Source organism: Phyllostomus discolor, chromosome 7 (assembly GCF_004126475.2).
Source record: "Phyllostomus discolor isolate MPI-MPIP mPhyDis1 chromosome 7, mPhyDis1.pri.v3, whole genome shotgun sequence".
NCBI classification, from domain to species: Eukaryota; Metazoa; Chordata; class Mammalia; order Chiroptera; family Phyllostomidae; genus Phyllostomus; species Phyllostomus discolor.
In genome coordinates, this window is record NC_040909.2 from 129,632,056 (window position 1) to 129,650,890 (window position 18,835).

General features: G+C 58.8%; 1 long non-coding RNA gene across 1 annotated transcript; it reads left to right on the forward strand.

Annotated features, from left to right (window-relative positions):
- The first annotated feature begins 910 nt into the window (after positions 1-910).
- Positions 911-3,962, forward strand: LOC118501905. Its single transcript, XR_004904558.1, has 3 exons — positions 911-1,089; positions 2,041-2,136; positions 3,216-3,962. It is a non-coding gene; the product is annotated as an uncharacterized LOC118501905 (long non-coding RNA).
- The last annotated feature ends 14,873 nt before the right edge of the window (positions 3,963-18,835 follow it).

An 18,835-nucleotide genomic window follows, 5' to 3' on the forward strand; every position in this document is an offset into this window, starting at 1 on the left:
CTGTGGGCCCGTGTTTGCCTTTCGGGCAATACCCTGCATCTAACCACTTGTCAGAGGTGACTGGTTAGTGCCAGCCAGAAAACACCAGCCTCACACCACACGGAGCGAAAGGTGAGGCGACAGCTGGCCGGCTGTTGATGACTCACCCGAGTGGAGTGGACGTTGACCCCCGGGGACGGAAAGGGCTGCCACCGAGGACACGTATCAAGTCGCAGCTGAGAACCAGGGTTTGGCTGCCCGGAGGGATTGCAACAGGCATTTAGCTAACCTCAGCTCTGCGGAGCCGGGCGCTCGGGGAGTCAGGGTGAGGGAACTCAGGCGTCCTTGAGCGCTTTTCCCAGAACAGCTGGGTGGGTCCGAAGACCCAAGTTCCAATTTCACTCTCTTTCTTACTGGCTCTGTGGCCTGAGGTGACTCTGTTCACTCATCTGTGTCTCTGCGACTTCACCTGTGACCGGGAACTATTACCGACGCTCCGCACACCTCCTGGGGCCGTCCAGACCCAGGGGGGACTCGGCCTGTAGGAGGCGCGAGCACTGGTGGGCAGAAGCCTGGCTGGAGGCTTGGTGAGCCCCGGAGGCCCGGAGGCCCACCCCTGTTTCCAAGACAGCTGCGGCACCTCATAGGATGCACGTGGTCCAGGAGCACACACTACTGCGAAGTACCAGCGGAACTCATGACGGACGGGTTGGCCTGGGCCTGAGCAGGGGCGGGAAGAACCAGATTGCAGGGGGGCGGTAGTGAGTTTTTCTAAAATACATAATTCATGCCTTTACGATACATCCCATCCTTTTCGGAGGTAATCATCGAGTGGGGCTGGCCGATGAGAGCAATGAGGCAGACACAGCCCTCCTCCAGCCGCTGAGGGGGTGAGAACGCCCTGTGGCCAGAAGAGACTCAGGCCCTGAAGAAGGGACCCATTCTCGTCAGTGGGAAGGAGCAAAGGCATTCTTCCCGGGGGACCAGCATGAGCAAATGCCCGGAGCTGGACCGCAGTGGGCAGGAGTGGAGGAGAGGGGGAGCCAGACAGATGAGCACCCAGGCTCATCGCGGGGACTCCAGCACACAGAGGGACCCCTCGTGTGCCAGGTCAGTGTGCACTTACCGTCCGGGCATAAACCGTCCAGCAAGTACTAGACATGCTGGCGCTTGGTCCATTTGGGACACAGCAAAGAAAGAGGGGGGAAAGCCAAGGCCGTAAGCAAAAAGACCCAGGGAGAGGTAAACCACAGAAAATCTAGAAAGAAGTCGTGCTGAGGGATTTAATAAAATTTCCACATCTTCAAAGTGCACTGGGTGGGGTCTGGGAAGTGAAAGACTCATTTGTATCATCCTTTTCTCCCCCAAAGAAACCAACCAACAGCCACCCCGAACTCGAACTCGGGCTTTGGCTGACGGAGGAAGCGGTAGGGAGCCACGCCTACAGCCCTGATAGATACATTTGGAGGAGTCCCTGACCTCTCTCAGCCCTGGGCCCTCCATCCCTGAGAGGAGAGGACAGGACCCCCTCCCCCACCCCCAGCAGTGGCTGGGAGGGTGAAGGGACACCAGGCCCCCGCCAGGGTCTTGCTCCTGGTCCGTGTCGTTTCCTCACAGCATGAAGGGGAGACGGGCATGTGGCCACGGCCGTGAGCCTGGCTTCCTAGGGAGAAAGAACACTTCTGTGTCGCTTCCCCACCAGCAGCCTCCTGGACTCTCCACACCGGGGTGACCTGGAACCCAGGGGTGGGGGGATGCAGGAGTTAGCCGGCTTCCCGGGCCCGCCTGGAGCACTCCACACAGCCTGCGGAAAAGGGCATGCCCATGGCCAGGAGTTCCACTCCACTCCACGAGCTTGTTTACCAACAAGCTCGGGACCCAGGTCAGCACGTCGGAGGTCTATGCCAATAACTCAGCCAATGCCAGTGTGACGCCTTTGCAAAGCTGTCCTCTGACTCTGTGCAGGCTGTTGTGGGCATTTGTTACTTGAAGTGTGTGCACGTGGGGGTGGGGACTTAGAAATAAATACCCGCCCTTCGGAGCGACCGTTCCTTCTTGCAGATGCTAGAGCAGTTTTCGGGAGGGGACTCGGCAGCAGCAACTGCAGAAACCGGATGCATGGGCTTGAATCCCGACCCCAGCTCTGCCATTGACTCAGTGCGTGCTGGGGGCAAGTGTCTTTGCGTCCTGTGGCCCCCGTCTGCTCCTCTGTAGAATGGGGGTTGTGAGTGGGCCAACACAGGTGAAGTGGGAAGCCACAGCCCGGCCCAGTGGAAGGGCTCGGTAGAGGGAGCTGTGGTTAGCGGCTTCTTCGTGCCGTGAACCGTTGTGGAGTTTCTACGAGCTGCCCAGTATCTAGGCTCTAGGGACAGGGCAGTGTCCGGCGCTGTTCTGGCTGGACTCACCCCAGAGGGGCTCCGTGGGAGCCCGTACTTCACTCCTCTCACTCCCAAGACCCTCGATTCTTCCTGGCGATGCCCCTGGCCTTGGGCCAGCGCCTGCTGTTCCCTCTCTGGGGCCCTGCTTGCTGTGTCTGCCCTGTCCCAGGCACTCCCTCCATCACTGCCTTTGGGCTGGACAAGAACAGTCCCCTCCCCAAAACCTCTGAGGCCCTCACCTGCCTGTGGCCTTGGCAGGTGCCGATCTCTGGGCCTGGACTCTTCCTCATGCCCTCAACTCCTGTCCTCCCCTGGCCAGCTCCTCCTCCTACTTCGTGTCTCCACCCAGCTGTCCTCCACGCTGCCTCCACCTGCGTGAGGGCCTCTGTCTCCGGGTTCCCTCTGCCTCCCCCGTCACAGCACCAGACATAGGGTTCCTTCGGCTCAGGGACTAGGGCCGCACTGGCCTATAGCAGAGGTGCCTTGGGTGTCTGTCAGAGGAGCACGAGAGAACAGGAGAATGTCCCCTGCCCTGGCATTCATCCCTCCATCTCTCTCGAGACCTGTATTGTCGAGATCTGTATCGTCGAGATCCGTATCGTGACCACCATCCCCCTCCAGGTCGCAGGGGAAGCTGAGCCCCTCGGGGCTGCACGTGGGAGGATCGTTTCCCCTTTCTTCCAGAAGGCCCTCCAGTGGGTGGACAAGAGACGACCTTCCTCGTGGGGGAGTCTTGGGAGGGAGGTCCTTCCTGGGGGTTCCCTGAGTCACCCAAGGGCTTCTCTCGATTTCAAAATCATATGTCATGCGGGCGACATGAAAGTCATCACCAAGTTCTGGAATGATCTTGTTTTTCAGTAATATCCAGAGGAGCTCTGGCATGAGTGAAAATAGAAGCAAAAGCTCAGAAAAAAAAATCTGGTGAGAGAAAGAGAGAAAAGAAACTAAGCCATCGGGGGGAGCGCTGGGAGCGGAGAGCTGACGTGCATCAGGCATGTGCTGGGGACCTGCCTCCTGCCTGCCCGGCCGGGGTGCTGGGCGTGGGGAGGAGGAAGGGTCCCTGTCCCAGCAGGGAGGTGGAGGCATGGGTTCTCATGCGGATGGGTGGCGGGTGCAGATGAGTCTCCCAAAGGCTGGGAAGGAGAGCTTCTAGATGGGGACATTTCGAGGTGATGGGCTTTTCCTCCTGCCCTGCCTGGGGAGCCGGTAATGGACTCGTGGTCTCATCAGGGGCCTCTGGAAGTGCGTTCCTGGTGTTCTCAGCCGGAAGGGCAGAGGTCTTACTCCAGAGACCAGCGAAGAACCAAGAGACAACAATCTTAGACCTGGTGGTGGCTGCACAGTGCACGGCCCACATGCCCCCAGGCACTTGCTTGGTTCCCCAGTGGCTGGGACCTTACAGCGGGGTCCCTCTGCCTTCCCCAGCAGTGCTCACAAGGACCGGTCGCTAGGGGAGTAGACAGGGGCCGGGTTTGGGGCCCACCGCAGCTCCAGGGCTGGAACGGGCTGAGGCCTCTGGTGCCTGATCTGCTTCCTTTGTCCTGCCACAGCTGTTGCTCCCAAGGGCACCCTGACACACACCTACATGCAAATCTCCAGCTCAGACACGGATTCCAGGAAACCGGATGTAAAACAAAGCCCGAGTCTCAGAACCGCTCTGTGTACTGTACGTCAGCTCCGTGATGGGCCCCCCGGGCCATGTGGGCTAGCCTGGGGACCCCCGGGACAGGCGCTGGGCAGCTGGGAGAGCACATTCCGAGGGCCGCCCAGGTGACTTCCAACGGCTTTTGAGGACAGAGAGCGTGGACACCAGCCCTGCTGGGGGCATGTGGCCCCAGGACCTGCAGGGTGAGAGGGTTCTCATTCTTTTTGGCAATTCTGCCCCATGTCTGGCAGCCTGCACCATCTGGAAGCTCCTCCTCACTTCAGACCGGAATCCCTCCTTCTGGGGTGCATCCCGTTTCCTCTCTTTTCCTTCCTCCATGGAGCTGTGTTCTTGCCAAGAAAGTTGAAAGGGAGCCGGGACAGATGGTTTTCTTATTAAGATGGAAATCCATGCCGCAGGGGAGTCAGAGGACGGCGTTCGGATGAGGGCGGCGGACCTACGCCGGCACGTCAGCCAACGTTTGAAACAGACTTTTTAAAAACGTCACCCACATGGTTAGCGCTCCTTTTTGTCCAGTTTACTGAACTTTGGAGGAGTGAAAATACACTGGAGACCCCGACCCCCAGAGCAGAGAGTGCTGGGTTGGGCGTCTGCCGTCATTCATTCAAAACCTGTTCACAATGGACAAAAACACAATAAAGCTTAAACATAAAAACAAACAGCCCTGCCTGGTGTGGCTCGGTGGATTGAGTGCCAGCCTATGAACCAAAGGGTTGCTGGTTCAATTCCCAGTCAGGGCACGTGCCTGGGTTGTGGGCCAGGTCCCCAGTAGGGGGCGTGCAAGAGAGGCAACCACAGATCGCTGCTTCTCTTCCTCTTTCTCCCTCCTTTCCCCTCTCCCTAAAAATAAATAAAATGTTAAAACCTTTAAAATACATTTTAAAAAAGAGAATGATAAATTAAGCCACAGACGTGGAGAAAGTATTTTTGCAAGTCATATATCTAATGAAGGTTTTTCTACCCAGGATATATGAAGAACTCTCAAAACCCAATAACAAGAAAACAAAAACCACAAGTATGAAAAAAAAATGGGCAGAAGACGCGCACAGACACTTTCCCGAGGAGAATGAACGGATGGCGGTCGAAGGAGCCCACGGAGCGACCCGCACTGCCCCTGGTTACAGGAGAGCTGCGAGTGAACACCCCGGTGAGGCACCACGGCACATGTGTGAGAAGGGCTGTCGTGCACCGAACATCTGTGTGCTCTGCAGACTCCCGTGGTGGAGCCCCAGACCCCGGTGGGATGGGGTTCGGCGGTGGGGCCTTCGGGAGGTGATTAAGGGTAGGTAAGGCCACCAAGGTGGAGCCCCCGTCCTGGGGCTGGTGCTTTTATAAGGAGAAGAAGAGACCAGAGCGCTCCAAGAAGGGAGGCCTGGCGGCCTCTGGCCAGTGACGGTCCAGCAGCTGACACTCTGACCTCGACCTGGCCCAACCCCGAACACCGGGACCCTCAGAGACCACCCAGGCCCTGGAGCAGGGGCGGCAGCAAGTGTGTCTGTCTCGGAAGCCTGGATCTGAGCAATGCCCTGGCCGCCACTCGCCCCCTGACCTCGATCAGCCTAACCCCGGAGTCCTTCCGGCACAACAGAAACGCTGCTGTGCAGTGAGCGGGGTGTGTAGGGCTGGTGGCTGGCCGGTGGCCTCAGGTTCACCCGGCTGGTTCCCCTGTGGGGTGTGCCACCTGCACGCCGGGTTGGGTTTCTTGCAGGTTCCCACGGAGACCGCCCTTCTCTGGGAGGTGGCTGCAGCTGCCTGTCCTCGCTGACCAGGGACGAGTCCACTCATCCCTCCGGAGGCCTGGGCCTGCAGCCTGAGGAATTACTCAGGGGAAGTCAGAGCTCGTAATCGTTTGACTAATCCTCATGAGGCAACACACTGGGGGTTGTTTGCTTAGCAGGAGGCAGAGCCCTGGTGAGCTCCTCTCCCTGCAGCCTGCCCCGGCTCCATCTGCCGGCTGGAAGCCAGGCGCCGCCACCCTGGGAGCCCAGAGCCCTGGAGGTGGGCACAGGAAGGCGCGGGGCTAGGCTTCCAAAGCCCAGAGAACCTGCGCGACACCGTGTGCCTCTGGCCTAGGGCTGCCGACTGTGGAGATGCCTGCAGTCTCCGTGGCTTAAACCCACACGGCGGGGGGCGGGACCAGAGTCCCACATCGGGGTGCCTGCAGGGCTTTAGGGGAGGACCTCGTCTTGGCTCCCCAGCTTCTGGCGTCCCTGGGTTCATGGCTGCATAACTCCCACCCCTTCTGCCCTCCTCACACGGCCTCCGGTCTGCGTCTCTCCTGAGGGCCCACTGATCGTCAGACGCAGGGCCTTTTGGGATAATGCCGGATGTTCCCATCTCGAGATCTGTAACTTCGTGACCTCTGCAAAGACCCTTTTCCAATAAGGTCACATTCACAGGTTCCCGGTGGAAAAAAGGAGCGGGGAGGGCAGTCTTCGAGACCCACCATATCCTAGAAGCTGCCTCTGACAGACACTTCCCTCCTTGCCAGATGCCTCTCCCTGGTCCTGGCCTCCCCTATCCCAACAGCCGCGGCCCCACGTGTGCAGGCTCTCTCTCCCCTTGCTGGGACTGGTGCCGGCAGTGGCCTTCCCAGCTGCCGCAGCCGCCTGCCCCCACCTCATCTCCTCCTCCCGTCCTCTCTGCTGCTCCGGAGGGATTTTCCTCCCTCTCAGATGACCCTCTGTCATTCCCGCTGACGACACTTCCAAAGGACAGATCGAATCTCCTTGGATGGTGTTTGCAGCCCAGGCCTGCTGCTCAGCTTCTGGTCCTGGTCTCTGCCCCCCGCCTTCTGCTCGGACCCAGCAGCCCGGCCAGGCCTCTGCACAGGCTGTGCTCTGACCTGGAAGCCCCTTCTGCTCTTCCTCACCCTCATCGCTCAGCGCCCAGCTCACCAGCCAGAGGCTTCCCCGGCTGCACCCTGCGTCCCAGGCGCCTTCCTCAGCCGCTGCACTTCTCTCCTGGCAGCATTACCCACGGGCACGCCCAGGCCTTTCTTCAATACGGTTAGCACGCCCTCACCTTCTTGGCCACCACCACGCTCAGCACAAAGCTTAGCTCGTCGTAGGTGCTGAATAAAGTGTGTTGCGTGAACGGTCTGGTAATGGTAAGCCACTCAGGGGCAGACCCTGCTTGATCGTTGGTTTAATTCCGACAGCATCTTTTTTTTTTTTTTGCATTATCTTCACATTGTGAGAATTCTGCTCCCACAATGCACGGTGGAGTAGGCGGAAAGAGCTTGGCTTTCGAAATGCATTGTAACCATGGGCAGGTCCTCCTCAGCCACTTATTCCCTGTACAGCCCGGGCAGGTCACTGGGGCTTCTGGGGAGGCTCTAGTTCCTCATCTGAAAGCTGGGACAGACAGATCTCACCTCCCTCAGAACAGTGGCGATGAAATCACAGAGCTGCCACTTGACCCTGCACTTCTCCTCCTGAGTATGCGCTCAGGGAAAATATGTCCACACAGAAACTGGTATGTGAGTGTCCACGGCAGCATTCTTCATACCAGGCCAGAGGCGGAAACAACCCAAATGTTCATCAGTGCATGGACAACGTGTGGTAGACCCATGCAATAGAATAATACTTGGCAATGAAGAAGAAGACAACACCGATACACGTTACAACATGCATGAACCTTGAAATATTATGCAAAGTAAAAGAAACCGGCCACTAAAGACCACATACTTAAGCCCTGGCTGGCGTAGCTCAGTGGATTGAGCATGGGCTGCGAACCAAGCATTGCAGGTTCAATTCCCAGTCAGGGCACATACCTGGGTTGCAGGCCAGGTCCACCAGCAACCGCACATTGATGTTTCCCTCTCTCCCTCTTTCTCCCTCCCTTCCCTCTCTAAAAATAAATAAATAAATAAATAAATATTTTTAAAAGAAAGACCACACACTTAATGATTCCATTCGTATGAAGTGTCCAGAACAGGCACGTGTGCAGAGACTGAACCTGGAGTAGGCATTGCCGGGGCTGGGAGGTGATGGAGGGGGGCGTGGCTAAGGGCTAACAGCTAAATAAAGGTATGGAGTGGTTTCTCCGTGGGAGGGACACAAATGCTCTAAAAGTGCCTGCAGGGACGGTTGGGCCACTTGGCGAACCCTCGGGTTATTCACGTGGGAGGCTGAGCTGTGTGGAAACGGTGGCAACACAGCAGAATGCACGGGCCCCTAGGTTCCGGCCTCTGCTAGATCTGAGTTGCGATCCCGCTCCCCCGCCAGACAGCCATCTGAGCTCGGGGGAAAGCCGTGAACTTCCCAGAGCTTCCGCGCTGCACCTGTGAGACGGAGACAATCCAAGGACTCACCTCCCAGGGCTGTTTTCAGACAAACCAGAAGGAACTGGTAAAGCCCAGGAAGGGGACGCCCAGCACAGGCTGTTGTCACTACCCCCCGTGGGGGGTCTGGGGTTTGATGGTGTGGGGACAGAGGGAGCCGTGCTCTGTGTGGGATGCAGGGTGCTCACCACGGGGGGGGAGCCCCCTCATGGTCCCAGGTGTGGGTCTGCGCCTTCTCGGGGAGCAGGGGTGTGGGCTCTAACCCAGGTTCCTGGCCCCTGCCCCATCCCACGGTCCCACGGTGACATGAACTGCGGAGGGAGAGGGAAGAAGCTATGGCCGCTGTCTTCTTCCTCTCCCGTCTCTTTGATTCGGGTGGGTGTCACCCAGGGGTGGCTGCCCGGGAGTGTGAGGACGCTGAGGCCATGGAGAGACCACCTCTCACTCTAACCGTGGCCGTCCACAGGCTCAGTCTAGGCCACCGTTGCCAAGTGGCCGAGCCGGTTCCCCTCTCCCTGGCCGACCCATCCGCGGTGTTGCCAAGCAGGGCCCAGAGCTCCAGGAGAAGAAGGGGGTATTTATTTTATTTTATTTTTAAAAATACTTTATTTATTATTAGAGCTAGGGGAAGGGAGGGAGAAAGAGAGGGAGAGAAACATCAATGCGTGGTTGCCTCTTGCACACCTCCTACCGGGGTGGGGGGACCTAGCCCGAAACCTAGGCACGTGCCCTGACTGGGAATTGAACCAGTGACCTTCAAGTTCACAGGCTGGCACTCTGTCCACTGAGCCACACCAGCCAGGGTGAGGCGGGGGAGGGTAAAAGGCCCTACACTAGGGTCTGCCCCCCTGAAGCTTCCTTGCGTGCTTCCCCCCACCAAGATTTTAATCAGCCTGACTAGGGGGCCATAACAGAATCAGGGGGCCACAGCGGAGCCGCTGGACACACTTGCCCCCTTGGAGACCCGTTTCTATCCAGGCTGTCCCTTCCCCTCTTAATTCCTCGGAGTCCCTCAGGGTCTCGCAGGGCCTCTGAGCCCTTTGCCTGAAACTCCTTTCCCATTTTCTGTCTTGAACCTAGAACACAGCTCCACTCTCACCTCCTCCAGGCAGCCTTCCCTGATTTCACCCCGCCTATGACTATCTCATCTGGATTTGTTACATGGCCCTGCTCTGTTGCTCCATGGTCTCCTGCTTCTCTACACACTCTGAACTCCTTCTTTCCTGGGGATCTGACTTTAAGTAAGTTCCCAAGGCTGCTGTGGCAGGAAACAGGTCTTCACCCCAGCAGAGGAACAGTGGGGCTGGCCAGGAAGAGAACAGTTTCCAGGGCAGGGGTGGGCGGGGGGGAGGGGGGGCTCTTCTCACATCCTTAGCATTGAGTGGAAATGGCTTTGGGCGCATGTGGGAAATATGACTGGTATGCAGGCTTGAGGCCGCTCCCCAACCCCCACCTCTGTCTGGGCTTACACAGGCCCAGCTCTGGGGGGCAGGGCTGGACCCCACATTCCTCACCAGACCTCTGAGGGGCAAGAATCCCGATCGTTCATGTTGTCACAGAAAAATGTCCACGTTGCTTAGAACATTGTTTCTACTTTGTTCTCAGGTAACGAACCCCATGTTGCACCCACAGAGGCCACAAGGGGAGGGCCGGGAACAAGGTGGAGGAAAGGGGCTTCAAGACCACCCTCCCCCCACTGTGGGGTCAGCTTGGCCCCCCCGACACCTGCTCGATGAGGGGCTTTGGGTGAATCAAACATGAGCGAGAGGGGTCCCTACCAGGAGCAGCTCCAGGCCCCGGGCACGCCTTTGAGTAACGGGCTGGGCACGCACCACATTCCCCTTGTTAACTGATCCCCACAGAGGAGGCCTGGGGCGGCGGTGATCCCAGGCTCCATGTAGATTCAGGAAACTGCGTCCCAGAGAAGTTGCATCGGCCGCCTGGTCAGCAGGCTGCAGAAGAAACGGGGCCAATGGGCTGGGAAGCTGAGTTCCTCCTCGGGCGCTCTCCAAATAAGTGGTGATGACCACGCGCTGTGAAAGGCCCCCGCGAGCACGCACCTGGGGAGGGGCGGCGCGGAGCTCCGATGGAGAGAGAGGAGCTGCGTGTTTCCCTCTGGAACCTGGAAGAACCCGCCAGCCCGCCCCCAGCACGAACGCACCACGTGGCGCAGGCTCGCGGCCCCTCCGGGAACCTTCTCTGGTCTCAGATCACTCCGCGCAGGCCTGTCCTCTTCCAGGTGCCACAGGCAGCTCCGGGCGTCAGGGCTGCTGGTCACACCAGTTACCACCAGGGCCCTGCCCCTGGGGATCGTCGCGCTGTCAGGGGCCCGGCCCAATGTGCTGTATTGGAGAACCTGGGCCCTTGGTGCACCTTCCACTAAAGGGGAATCATTTTACCCCCTGGCCCCCAGCCCCAGTGTTTGCATGCACAAAGACGTGGGCAGGACCATCTGCCTCACTGACCTCTGGGATTGGAGGGGGAGGCAGGGGCGTGAGGAAAGCCCCCTGCAGCCTGTAGAGTGACCTGAGAAAGGGGGCGGCCCAGGTGTTATTCTCATGCTGGGATTTGCTCCCTGGTTTCACGGGTGCCAGGAGTTTCCCTGGGAGTCCGGCAATGGCTGGTCGTTGAACTTGCGGAAGGACAAAGTGTGGCTGTCCTAAAAGAGTATTCAAAACACAGCTCACTGGGGAAGTATGTAACTAGTTCAGAGGATGCCTGGCCCACCTTTTGTCATCCCGAACCGGTCGCAGGCGGCTGAGCGGTGCCTGGGACTTGGAGCCACTGGGGCCCGGGGTGCCCTGTGTCCGCAGGACCGACTTCCCAGATCAGCACACTCCACACAAAGCCTGGTGCCCAAGGTTCTCACAGGGGCCCGTGAAAATGGTTCAGCTTTCATTTGTTTCTTTTTTTTTAAATCCTCACCCGAGGATATGCTTACTGATTTGAGAGAGAGAGGAAGGAAGAGAGGGAAAGAGAAACATCATTCGATTGTTTCCCATGCGTGCCCAGACCAGGTCTCAAACCTACAACCTAGGTAATGCCCTGACCGGGAATTGAACCCTCAACCTTTCCGTGTGTGAGACAACTCTCCAATCAACTGAGCCACCTGGTCAGGGCCAGCTTGCATTTCTTTTAAAGTCAGAAGAAAAAAATGCATTCAATAATAATGAATACATCATAATGAATCCAGCCTCGATCTCATTCGTCATTATACCAACGTAGCCGTGAGACATACTTTCCATTTCATTTCTCTATTTGCTTTACGGAGGAAGGGTGCCTGAGCGCCACAGTGAGGCCCTGGCAGCGGGCAGGCCCCGGGGAGAGCAAGGCACATGTTTTCCCTTTTGGTCCCGGGCCACTCAGCGAGCACAAGTAGATTGCAGAAATGCCACCAGTCTTCGCAGCCCTTGTCACCAGAGAGGCAGAGTCTTGTTTATCCGGCCCTTGGATCTCACTTCACTCTGCACAGTCGATGTGGCGGAAGTGACATCAGGGGACTTCTGAGCCCAGGCCTCCAGAGGTCTGGCAGCTTCTGCTCTCCTGCTCTCAGGACCTTGGTGGCTGCCACGTGAAGGGTCCTGAGCCATCCTGACGGGGGACGAGGGTCGCCCTGGCAGCAGCCGGCCAATCCCACGAATCAGAGCTGCCCGCTGACCACGCGCATGGAGCATGACCCGCTGAGCTGGGCAGAAGGGCAGTCCGGCGGAGCCTGGCTCGAACTGCTGACTCACAGAATCCTCAGCCACGTCCATACTTGTCGTTTTGAGTCACCCCATGCCAGGGTGGGTTGTCATGTAGCAAAAGCCTGGCTGAGGGGGCCTGTGCCCTGAGGAGGGCCGTGTGAGTGAGGAGGCCGGGCTGCCACCCCACCTTCTGGTCCCGGCCTGAGTGGTCGGGCGACGGAAGGGTGACATGAGGGCCGCAGACACCAGCACGCGTGCGACTTCAGGTTGTCTACGAGCCACGCATGGTGCTAGAAAGTTCAAAGCAGCCGGGGAGGCGCATCTTATCATTTCCTTTCTTTTATTTTTAAATGATGTTGGTCTATATGTATTCAAATGAAAAACCGTCCCCCAGATAGTGGAAGAGGCAGGTTATACAGCAGAAGGGAAGTGAGTTTTAATAATATAGTTCATCCAACCCAACATATTCAGAATAGCCACACTTCCATGCCTAACCAGTATAAAAATGACAGGTGGGATATTTTACCTGCTTTCGTGAATACTAAGCCTTCAAAGTCCGGTGTGTGTTCTACGACTTAGTCCAAGTCCATTTGCACTGGCCACGTTTCCCGAGCTTGAAAGCGTTTCGGGAAGAGCTCGGGGAGGTGGCATCCGGCCACCCCGCTGAGCCATCCCCTCCCTCTCTCGGGCTCTCTACCCTGAGCCGTGCGGGCCTGGATGTCTGTTTTCTCTGCCCGCGGAGGGGGCCCCCCCGGACTCCCTCCAGTTCCCCGACTCCCAGTGAGTGGCGGCACCTGCGTGGGAACCCGGTCGCCTCCCTCCTTCGATCCCCGCAGCCTCTCCCACACGTGTCCCACCCGGTGGGCGCGGGCGGCCAGAGTGGGGACAGCGTCTGTGAATCGGGAACCATTCCTTAATGTCGTCCCAGGGTCCTTGCCTCGGGCACTTCTCTGCCCCGCAGACTTCACTGGCTCTGTCACACCTGTTTCTCAGCCCTGCCCGGCAACCGCCTCCCTCCCCCAAGTCCCCTCTGCTGCCCACAGAGGCGATTTCAGACTTCTCTCGGGGCCCCCGGGCTTGGGGACCAACCCTGCCCGTCCTGCTCCTGCACTGTCTCCCTGGGGTCTGGCACAGGGCCGAGCATTCCCGAGTGCTGAGCTGGGGCCGTCCTGCTCCGGAAAGGGACACCTCCTGTTCCCGAGCACTGCCCCTGCCCAGGAACTGCCCCCTCTCCCGGCCTTTCTGTCCCGCAGTTACTCACGCTTATTCATGGGCAGGGAGCACAACAAAGGCCCACAATCAACCCAGTGTTTCCAGTGGGAGCCGGCGAAGGGCCTCTCTGAGTCACGCTCAGGGCAGTTCCAGGAGGAGGCCTGGCCTCCCGCCCGCCCGCCCCTCCAGGGGCCGTGGAGAAGTGTGCCCAGACCCCACTTCCTGGCTCTGAGCACCAGGGAGGGGTCGCTGTCAGGGTGGAAAGCCAGCCAGAGGGACCCTGATGCCACGGGGCAAGTTCTAACTCTTGCCGCCTTGGCTGTTTGGCTGTTTAGCTTGACCGCTCTGAGACTGCTCAGGGGTGAGAGAGCAGTGAGCCTCCCTGGCTGGGCCTGGGGAGGTCGGAGTGCCTGAACCACTCACGGGGGGTTCAGGACAGGGGGGTTGTGCTGCTGCTTCTGCTGCTGAATATGGTGACAACGACGATGACAATGACCAGGAGAGGCGATCTGCAGATGTGGGGTGTTGCCAGATGGTCCAGGGACGCTGGGAATGCCTCCCCCCAAACCTGGCTACTGCCCAAGTTCAGGGCACACAGAGGGGACAGTGGCTGCTCCAGGGGGGTGACAGGTCTCCCTGGTGCTGCCCTGGTCCGGGATGAGCCCTCTCGGGGGATGTGAACCAGCCAGGCAAAAGGACTCCACGCGCTGGCCAGAGGCACTGGGAAAGGGGCCCTTCCTGGGAGGAAGAGCCGCTCCAGCCCCCTAGGGCCCAGGTGTGGGACAGTCCCCTCTCCCATCTGCCCAGACTGACCACGGTCTTCCCCAGATCCCGCTGACGCGCCCACACAGGTCCTGCTGGTGTCGCTTATTGTTCGGGGGACACCATCCCTGGCGCGATGACAGTTGAACTTCCCTGCAGAGTGGGTGTTGCGGGTGAGGACGGGAGACGCCTTAGTCTGCTTCTGGGTTCTCTGCTCCTGAGGGCGGGCTCAGGGCGCTGGGAAGGGGCGAGAGGTTGGCAAAAAGGTGGGCCGGGTGCCTTTGTGAGCACTTCGATTAAACATGCTTACTTAAAAAATGTTTATTGAAAACCGATGCCCCTTTCTCGTTTCATCACTTGGGTAACTCCGCCCCAAGCCCACTGCACAGAAGAGAAAACTGAGGCTTAGAATTAAAGATCCGCATCAGCAGCGGAGCTGGGGCTGACCTCTGGTGCTTCCTACTCTAATGCTGGTGGCAAAACTGAGCTCTAGCTTAAATCTCAGGGAAATAACAGGGGGGAAAAAACCCAAACAAAAAATCGCTGATATTCACTGCAAATGTCCTGCTGGAGTCCTGGTAAATGTCAAGCTGTCCTGACTCTGGGCTTTAGCTGTGCTGCCCTGCCCCTGGAATTCCCTCCCAAGCCTCGAGGAGAATCCTCCTTAGCCTTCAGGCTTGCCCTGCACGGTCCCTGCCTCCTGCAAGCAGCCTCCGGAAGGAGCGGCAGGCTGAATCATCCGCACTGGGAAACTCTCGCTTTCCCAGAGGAAAGCTGGGAAGGTGCTGGGAGGTCTCAGTCCTTGGGCTCCACAGCGGTGCCCTGGCCCCCTGACGGAGTGCCACCGAAAGGCCGAGACTGTCCCCTCGTCGTCCTCCCGGCCCACATCGTCCACAGGCGCGGCCAAAATAGCAGCGGTGCTTCTTTCATTTTGGATTTCTTTTTGTGTGAGAAAGTAAGCCCCTGCTGATGATGATGCTATAATTTCAGTTGCTTACGAGGAACTCACTAACATAGGGCCAGGTGTCAGGCCTCTGGGGCAGCTGGGACAGGACCACAGGTAGCCGAGAATTAAGAAGACGGGAAAGATGTGTGATGGGAGAGACCTGAGACCTGGGTCCCCGTCCTGCTCTGTTGCCTCTTCTGAGCCTTGACCTGCCTCGGTGGCAACACATAGAGAACATGCTTCCGGGGGAGGGAGCGTGGCAAGGACCAGACAAGGGCGGCCTGCACTGGCACTCGGTCCAGCCCCCCTGGGAAGACCGGAGGAGCTCCTGTCCCTGTGCCGTGCTTTCCACACAGAGGAGTGACTCTTGGCAGTTATGAAACTCTGAGGCCCGTGTGCACTCACATGTTTGCCCTTTCATTACCCTGGCCAGGAAGACTTGCGGCTTGAAGCGGCCCTCCCGAGGGAACTGGTGCTGGGAACGAGGAGCGGCTGGAAGGAAGCCGCACTTGACTCATAGGGAAGAGGTCATGGACCACAGGTGAAGGCCAGGTAGTAGTTGTCTCAGGCCAGCCCGTGCCCCCTCCTTTTTCTCCTTTCTAGAAGGTTCCGGCTCAATCTGTGGAGAATGCCCCTGCACTTCCTCCCAAATGAGCACACACACACACACCAAGAATGTGCTATCTTCTTTAATCTCCAAAAACTCTTTCGTGCCTTCCTTTTGCAGATAAGAGCAGCTAATATCTATTGTCTGCTTGCCATACCCACCCAGGCTCTGTGCTAAGAGCCTTACTGTCCTGAGCTAAGCAAAGCCTCGCAGCCAGCCACAGAGAGGTTAAGTGACCTGTCCAGAGTCACACAGGCTGTAAGTAGTGCAGCCGGGATTCACAGCCTGGCGCTCCGACTGCAGAGCTCGGCCTGGATGCCGCACCCCCTAGCTCAGTGCCCAGGAGGAAGGCGAGGCACACGGGTGGTTGAGTGACTCGCCTGAAGGGCAGGGCCATCAATCTGGCTACAGACTGGATCAATCTGGCTACAGTTCCTTCTTCTTCTTTTTTTTTTTCCTGATCTCTCCCTGATACCCCTGCTTGCCCCTGCCTTGCTGTGGAGACCTCCCCACTGTGGAGACAGGAGCACCAGGCCCGGAGCATGAAAGTCCGACGTCAGCCTCATTTCTGCGGTTTACTCATTCCGTGACCTTGGGCGAATCAACCGTTCTCATCTGTAAACTGAGACTCGGGCTGGCCCCTCCCACCTGAGAGCACTGTATTGATCGAGCGTGATTAGGGGTGTGGGAGAGTTAGGTGCACGGCGGGGCCGGTGGTGGTGGTGTGTCTGGTGTGTTTCCAGCGCCCCAGCCTCGGGGTCACCGTGCCTTTGACCTGCAGGGCCCTGTTCTGGCAGCTGGGTAAGTTTGGGGTTTCCTGCTGCTGTTCAAAATTACCACCCTCCACAAAATGCTCAGGGATGCGAGGGTTTTGCAATCAGTTATTGCATCAGGAAAGCTCTCTGAATAGCCCCATTCTGCCCTCTTCCCCGCCCAGGTGCTGGCTCAGCCAGCGGGAGGATGGGCGCTGGGGGGAAGGATGCAGGGACTTCCTCTCCCACGGCCCAGACAGCGCCTGCGGCCGGAGCAGCTGCCGTGGATCCATCCCAAACACCCCCAGGGAAGTGCTGGTGCCCCGGGGAGACAGGAGGAAGAACCTGAAAGCCAAAGCCAGAACAGGCAGTGGGGTGGGGGGCGTGCATGGATGGCTTGGCCAGCAACCTCCAAGCCCACCCCGAGGAGCTCACGGCCCTGCGGCGACGGCTCAGCAGTCCCCTCGGGCAGGTGGCAGACCTCTCTCTGTGCCTCGTGTTCCCCGCCTGCAGAGCCGCAGCCACAGCCTGTCCCTGTCTCGCTGGGGTCGCTGTGTGCACGTGCCCGCACTTTCAGAACCAAGCCCGCAGTAAGCACTCCGCTAGATCGTGGTTATCGTCACCCCGTGACTCTCTGTCTGGCCTGCTTGACTGCAGAAGCACCTCGAAAAATCCACTGTTTCAGCCACCAGGGAGGGCGCTGGCACCGTGACCTCGAGATCGTCCCTCTGACCTCTGCGAACCCCATCTTTGCGAGGGGACGGCACCCACCGCGTCCGTCCGTGGGCAGTGGTGTGAATTTGGTGAGAACACGGGCCTGGAGGACCCAGCCCAGGGCCCGGCTCAGAGGAAGTGCTCATCAATGGGGGCCTTTATGGGGACTCTTGCTTGGACGGGACCCCGAGGGAAGCGGAGCTGGGGAACACAGGAAGCGATTGTGCAGAGACGAAAGGGGGAGGGAGCCTCCCTGGGGACGGGCAGTGAGAGTCCTCGCCCCCCTGGGCCTGGCTGAGTCCTGCATCCACTCTGTTCTCGGGGTGGCATTCATCCTTGCAGCCTGGGGACGGTGAGGGAGGGGTTCCTTCCAGGATGGGGCACGCTTGGGACTTTCCCATGCTCTCCGCTTGCTCGCAGGTTCCCACCCAGGAGCCCCTGGCGCATTTTTAACCCTCTCCTGCCCCATAAACCATTTATGTTCCCCGAAAACATCTGGGATGCAGACTCCCAGATGATACGAGGACTGCCCATCGCCATTGTCCCCACAGGCGACCGGAGGGCCTGCTAAGCGGCCGCAGCCTGGGCTTCCAGTGTGCGCCATTCCTCCCAGAGCCGTGCTCAGTGAGCTCGGGCGGGTGTTTCAGAACGGGCCACGGCGGGAGAGGTTACATCACGGGAATCGGCATATGTTATAACACTGAACTGAGTTTAAAATGTTTCCTGGCACCCCACTGTTCCCCATGAACTTGGAAATGAGATGGTCAGAGTTGAAGTAGGATGGATTGGCCTTCAGGGGAGGAAACCAGGCTGTGAGAGAAACGCTGGAGAAGCCCCCCAAACCCCCAGCAGGGGCAACTGGAGTAACTTCTGGAGAGTGCTGGTCATTTGGGGAGCCGATACTCAACAACTGTGCTCAGGCTGTTTGGAGAGAGAGAGCAAGGGGGCTCGGGTAAATGGAAGGGGAGCCGGCTGAAGGAGGAGCGTCGAGCAGCAGCACGGGGTAAACGGTGCCCACGCCCCTGTCATTGTCACCACCACCTGGCTGCCCAGCTGCCATCCTGTTGACCTCCTTCCCTGCACCCCGCCCCTCACTCCCGTGAAGCTGTGCGCCGCCGCACTGGGTGCACCCCAGCAGCGGGGCCCATGGATCCAGTCCAGCTGCCAGCTGCATGGGTCAGCTCGGCCCCCGTGACAAATGCCGCACCAACAAGGGGACCCGGTTCTGCCACAGTCTGGAGGACGGTGTGTGCGTGATTCTCCAACCCGGCAACTCCTGCGGGCACTTTGGATCTAGTCCAAGATCAAGGTGCGGGCAGGTCTGGTTTCTTCGGAGACCTCTCTCCTTGGCCTGGGGGTGGCCACCACACCCTCCCCCGGTCCTCCCTTGGAATGCCTGTTACCTGTGTCCTAACCTCCTCTGAAAAAGACACCAGTCAGATGGGATTAGGGCCCACCTGCACGACCTCATTTTCAACTTCATCACCTCTTTAAAGGCGCCGCCTCCTCCAGACACGGCCGAGGCAGCCTGACTGTTTTCATCCATCTGCTGACACAGTCCTCCTCATCTACCTGCTGGCTGCCGTGATTCCCACTGTGCATTACGTCGCAGGGACGAGTTCAAGTGAAACCTGCCTCTGACTTGTCTCCACGCTCTACAGGGACAGTGTCAGGTTCCAGAGCCTGGTCCACGAGGGGTCTTCTGACGAACTGACCCCTCCCGCGGGTCTGTGTCATTCTGCTCCTGCTACAGGGCCGGGTGCCGAGGCCTGCTTCCCTCTCCGCGGAGCTCCCTGAGGACAGGGCCGCCCTCTGCTTCCTGTGTCCCACACGGTGCTTGGCACACAG